Source organism: Lolium rigidum, chromosome 3 (genome assembly GCF_022539505.1).
Source record: "Lolium rigidum isolate FL_2022 chromosome 3, APGP_CSIRO_Lrig_0.1, whole genome shotgun sequence".
Lineage (NCBI taxonomy): Eukaryota > Viridiplantae > Streptophyta > Magnoliopsida > Poales > Poaceae > Lolium > Lolium rigidum.
The window spans coordinates 273,585,595-273,592,112 of NC_061510.1; positions in this window are offsets into that span (position 1 = coordinate 273,585,595).

The window sequence follows — 6,518 nt, forward strand, 5'->3', positions numbered from 1 at the left end:
AGTCAATGCTTCCAAGCATCCCCGGAAAACCTCTAGCTTCATTTGTTGCAAGGATCCTCCGAGTGTCTTCGACAGTGGGTGATCTCAAGTAATAGTCCCCGAACACTGCTATGACGGCCCGCGTAACCGGTAGAAACAATCAAGGGCGATGGACTCCGCCATCCGAAGATAGTCATCCGCAGTATCACCGGGAGCTCCATACGCCAAGCATCCTCATAGCCACCGTGCACTTCGCGCAGTGACGAAAATCCAACCAAACCAAGGCAATCCGCCTTGCATCCGAAGTAGGGATCAAAGTGGCGGATGGCATACACAATTTGCAGAAATAGCTTTCTGCTCATCCTGAAACGACGCCGGAAAACACTCTCACCGTGCAATGGATTGTCGGCGAAGTAGTCGGCGAACAACATGCAGTAGCCCTCCATTTGCTGTCTCGGCTTGCACTTCCGGCGACCTCGTGCCGACCCACCACGCCGACGAGTTGCCAGTCCGGCGTACATGCTTGCCAAGCAACCAAGGATCATCATGTGCTCGTCGTCTTGGGCGGCTGCTGCCATCTCTTCTTGCATAAGCTCGACGAACATCTGCTCCTCCTCCTCGTCCGAGTCCATGGCCGGCGAGGCAAATGGACGAACACCTGACGGGCGTGGTCGAGGCAACCCGAGCCGCGAGCGACGACGAGCAAGCAGGCTGGAAAACAGGCCGGCGGAAGAGCAGCCAGATAGGCCGTCGTCCAAACACGGCGGAATATAGGCAGGTGGGGAAGGAGTGGCGGCGCAATCTGGGCAACAAGCCGGCGGGGTGGTGCCGGCGGCGAGAGAGATACGAGGGGTGGGGGAGATTTTGAGCGACGTGGCGGTGGGGTTCGTGCGTCGAGTCACCGACAGATCGGGCCCTTCCCCGCTTTTCACTCGTCCGGAGTCCCCGAGAGCTCCCCGGGGGGCCGGGGGGGCGTGGGATCGCCGGATGAATTTAGGCCCAAATCCGGACGAAAACGAGGAACCGGGGGCGCGACTGGGCCGAATTTCGCCGTCCGGATGGAAAAAACGTCGCTCGGGGGCCTCGTCGGGGGGACGAGTGGAGATGCTCCCACTCGTTGATGCTCCCCACGCCCAAATCCGGCGAAATTTTCGTCCGGATTGGACGAAAATTTGGCCTGGGGGGCAGTATATTTCTAGTCGTGTGCTCCCCAAGCGGCGTTTCTCGGGGAAAAAGAGGATGACCCGGGGAATCCGGACGAAAGAGGAGACACGTGGGCGTGGGCGATTGGTTTTGCTCCATCCAGAGTCCCCGAGCGCTCCCCGGGCGGCCGGGGATGGCGTGGGATCGCCGGATGAATTTAGGCCCAAATCCGGATGAAAACGAGAACCTGGGGACGCGAATGGGCCGTTTTTCGCCGTCCGGATGTAAAAAACGGCTCGTGGGGGGCTTCTCGGGGAGACGAGTGGAGATGCTCTTACTCCGTTACTCGAGCCAATCCTGTTCCAGTACTCAGCTAAGGTCTTATTTGATACTAGAGTGTTTGTGGGTATTAATGAGGATAATACTAAAGTTTTGGGTGAACTCCTATCGTCTCAATACCTGAAAAACCTCATCCCCAATCCACTAGGTGGAGGTAGAGTATTGAGGCTTGAAAAAAGAGCGAATTCCACTTTTTACCCTATAGTTGCGTATTTGTGACACATATTACCTCATTTAGTGTAACTTTTACAAAAATATCTTATCTAGGAGTTTTTAAACATGGTTTTACCCCAATTTAGCATTTTGTTTGTTTTTGTTAGATAGGACCGATGTATTTCGTTGATGTGGTGCGAAAAAATGTATAAATATCGGAGGCCCTCATCTACGATTATGTCCAGACTTACTGATATTTTTGAAAGTAGGTAATCACCTCATAGCTTGCCCAATAAATACACACCAGAAAATCGAGGGTCCAAATATTCTAAAATACATAATCTAGAAGATTTTTTATTCAATGGGGCAATTAATGTCACAACTGAAGAACTACATGTAAAAAGTGGAATTCACCCTTGAAAAAAATACACTAAGATTCGGAGAAAGTGGAAATAAGCAGGAATTTTACTCGCTCAATACTCTAGAACCAAACATGCATTTAGTATAAGTGGGGATTTGGAGTTTTCTGCGAATTATCCCACTAATTCCCATTAATACTCTAGCGCTGAACAAGGGTAAGGAGTCCCGATATCCATTTTCATGGCCGTAGTACACCGACCACCGGGGATATTTCTGTACTCACCACGGGTATGAATAATCCCAATCCCTCTCAATCCTAGAATGAGATGATTACTTGGAGCAAGCATGACGTGTTATCTACTAACTGTACAAACCGCAGACTAGATGGTATCTTGTCATCGATTCTCTTATGCTTCACGCCCTTTAGTTTCATGTCCATGCTAGGGTGTCCATTGCCCTTTATCTATATCTATACCTAATAATAAAGAAAATAGTGTTTCCTTGGTTTGATCCGTTTGGTCCGTTGTGCCTTGGTTTTTCGTCCATTTAGTTTTGTCCTACAGCTCCACAGATTAATCGCTCGCGACAGAGCCATCGTCCACCACGGAGGTGCAAAGAAAGCAGTGCGTCATCCGTATTGGACTTGCACCCGACACAAACCAAACCAAGCCGGTCTCTTCCTGCCTTCCTGGAACCTTTAAATATGGGAGCGACTATCTAATCCAACAAGACCCGATCGAGTCGGCCTCTTCCAGCGAGTCTTTAAATCTGGGAGCGATCAATTGCCCAGCGTCAAATCATCGAGCGTTCCAGAGATCGAGAAAGAACCACGGCGGAGGAAGAACAGTCAACGAGATCATGGGTGAGAAGAGCCGATCATGGGGCCGGTCAGCGCTTTGAGTTCAGGCACCGGTCGCAGCGCTACGATCCACCACAGGTCAGGGATGATTGCGTCGACAGCGGCGACCCGCTCTTCACAACGGCCGCTTTCGGTCTGCACCAGTGGGAATGAGAAGCAACTCCCGGTTGTGAGAGCATCCCCACTCGTTGGCGCTCCCCACGCCCAAATCCGGCGAAATTTTCGTCCGGATTGGATGAAGATTTGGCGTGGGGAGCGCCGAAGTTCCAGCCGTCCCCTCGGCAGGAAACCCCCAACTTCGACCATTTGACATATTTCAAACAAATTCAACATAAAATTTAACAAGTTCGGCAAACAAGAGGACGAGAATTGCTGAAACAAATTCGGCGATAACGAGACAATGTTTAACAAGTGCTGAAACAAATGAAGCACACAATTTCACAATTTTTCAAACAAATTAAGACGGACTAGTTGGCGTCGGCGTTGGCGTTGCCTCGGAGCCTCCATATGTGCTCCACCGGATCATCTTGCAGCGAGCCTGGTGCATTGTAGAGTCTCGAATCTCCCGGCGCATAGCAATGAAGGCGGCCCATGATGGAGGCACCCGGTGATTAGGCTGTGCAAGCTCGACGAACATCCGCTCCTCCTCTTCGTCCGAGTCCATGGCCGGCGAGGCAAATGGACGAACACCCGACGGGCGTGGTCGAGGCAACCCGAGCCGCGAGCGACGACGAGCAAGCGGGCCGGAAACAGGCCGGCGGAAGAGCAGCCGGATAGACCGTCGTCCAAACACGGCGGAATATAGGCAGTGGGAAGGAGTGGCGGCGCAATCTGGGCAACAAGCCGGCGGGGTGGTGCCGGCGGCGAGAGAGATACGAGGGGTGGGGGATATTTTGAGCGACGTGGCGGTGGGGTTCGTGCGTCGAGTCACCGACAGATCGGGCCCTTCCCCGCTTTTCACTCGTCCGGAGTCCCCGAGCGCTCCCCGGGGGGCCGGGGATGGCGTGGGATCGCCGGATGGATTTAGGCCCAAATCCGGACGAAAACGAGGAACCGGGGGCGCGACTGGGCCGAATTACGCCGTCCGGATGGAAAAAACGCTCGCCGGGAGCCTCGTCGGGGGGACGAGTGGAGATGCTCTGACCGCTTGAGATCATGGACGAGGAACCGAATCAACCAATGTTGGGCTGCGAGCGGTTTTGGCCGCCTCAGTTCCAATCTACTGTACAATTGATTGTTGAGCGGCTTATTGCAAGAGAGATAGAAGATGGTTTTCCTAGGTACAAGAAAGCAATCGACAGAGATGTTTGACACCCCAACCTCTGTTTCTTTTCCATCTTTGGTATCACGTGACGTGTCACAGTAATCTGCGTCGCAATGCTCCGCCATGTTCAACGACACGATGGTGTCTGGCAGGAGACGGCTGAGGCTCTGGCTCAGGCATCGACATTATCGAGTGCCTATGCTGATTTGTTTTAAGTGTGTGATCTAGCTGAGATGAGGTAAATAGTCTCCATGCGAGTTGATTTATTGTTCTCTTTTTTTGCACAAGATTTATTGTTCATATTGTTTGAGTGACAAGATGACCACATCTCTAATATGCGTTAAATGTGTTTTTGATTAAGTTCAATTTCTCTATAGCCTGGCTCTTTTTTCAAAAGAAAATCTCACAAAGAAAATTTGAAGTACTACTCCCGATAATGGAAACACCGGACCAATAGTTATGATCGCCTCTAGACACTATTTTAAACAAAATATAATTAAAAACAAAGGGAAATTGTAACTAGCACACTATCTTTCTAAATTATTGTTAGTGTTGGCATCGTTGTATCCGTAGACCGTAGCAACGTACGGGTAATTTTCCTAGTCTATACCTAATAATAAAGGGAATAGCGTTTCCGCGGTTTGGTCCGTTTTTGTAGGAGTATAGCTAAGGTTTCTGCCAAAATTTTCGTCAACGCTTTTTTTGGACCGTTTTACCCTCCCACCAAATCGCATAATACAGTAAAATGCCATTGTACCGGTTCGGCAGTAAATGGTTTGTTGACCCATCGTCTCCAATGCTCTGTCCCGTTCCTTTTCGAAGAGAAAAGGGGGGCGCCCAGCTTCATCTCATCCCGCTGCTGCCGGCCGCTATGGCTTGAGCGCTTGAGCACTCGAGCACTCGACCCCTGCACGTGAGATTTAGCGAGAGGAGCGAGGTGGGCGCTGGAGGGGAGCAGCCACAGCTGCTGGCTGCCAAAAGATAAACAGGCAATCAGGCACCCGCGGCTGCGCAGCGCGGGAGGCCGACGCCATGTATACCTGATGGGAAACAGGGTGGAGACGATGCAGGAGGGAGCCTCGAGATGGAGCAGGAGTGGAGTGGTCAGAGCTACCGGTGGAGAAAAGAGGGACACGGGCGACGGAGCGGATCTAGCACCAGATCCGGACTTGCTCTTACGCCTTCTCTGCACATCAGCCAGGCCCGGTCGTTGTCATCACCGCCAGACTGAATCCAAAGAAGGCCCTCCCAAACTGCAGACTGCTAATTTCTTCTACTTTCCTTGCATCCAGTGATGCTACTTTTTGTGTACTAGAATGGATAGGTACGGAAGGAAGCAAATTGATTGGAGAGAATTTAAGATATGCGTGTTGAAATATTGGGTCCACTTTTAGTGGCCCAAATTAGATTTCAGTTTTTCCTATAAATCTCAAAGCCCACATAGTGGCAGCCTTGTGAGTTTGAGCCCAAGTTGGTGCAGTACCACTAGGGAGTGGCAAGAGGTGTGAAGTTTAGTCCCACATGGAAAGTTGGGAGGAAGTTAGACCACCTTATAAGGTGGGTTGTTCCACCACTAGTAAGTGAGTGAGAATAGGAGTGCTACACGCGCGCTCCTCCTCCTCCTCGCTCGCTCGTCTCGTCTCGACTCGACTCGACACGACACGACACGACACGACACGACACGACACGACACGACACGACACGTCACGACGCGCGCCGCGCTCGTGGTGAGTGGATTGAGCCTCGAGCCGAGACTTTCCTTACTATCTGTAACCGACTCGAAACGTTCGTGCGACGTGGGCGTGGCCCACGTTGCCTAGGGTTTCCCGAGCCTATATAATCTCCTGCCCGGCTACCGCAGAAACACATCCAATACACGAGTTAGGGTTTCCACCTCTCTCTTGCTTGAGCCGCCATCGTAGCCTACTCCATCCCGCGAGCCGACGTGCATCGGCGAACGGGAGAGCAGGTCTCCGGAACCGCTCGTCCTTGCGATCCTGTACGGGAGAGGGCGAATTAGGTTTTTGGGAAGCGCTCTGCGCGACTGCTCAAGCTCTTCACCACGGGTTACTTTTGTCATGCTTTATATTCTGGAATTAATCATGGAAATTGTGCCTAATTATCCAACAATCCAAAAACCTAATTGTAGGCAATTTCCTGAGTTAACAATGGCTGGTTTTTCCGATGCACTGAGGCCGGATAAGTTTACCGGTGTGCACTTTAAGAGGTGGCAGTATAAGGCCATGCTCCGGCTTACTCATCCGAAAGTGTTCGAAGTTACCGATGGTTTACTCCGAAGGAACTATATCTCGACCAAGATCGAACAAGTTCAAGGAAAACAATACTCTCTTCGTCGGATGCGTTCTAAGTATTCTTGCCGATCGTCTGTGTGATGTGTACATGCACTTAACAGATGGTAAA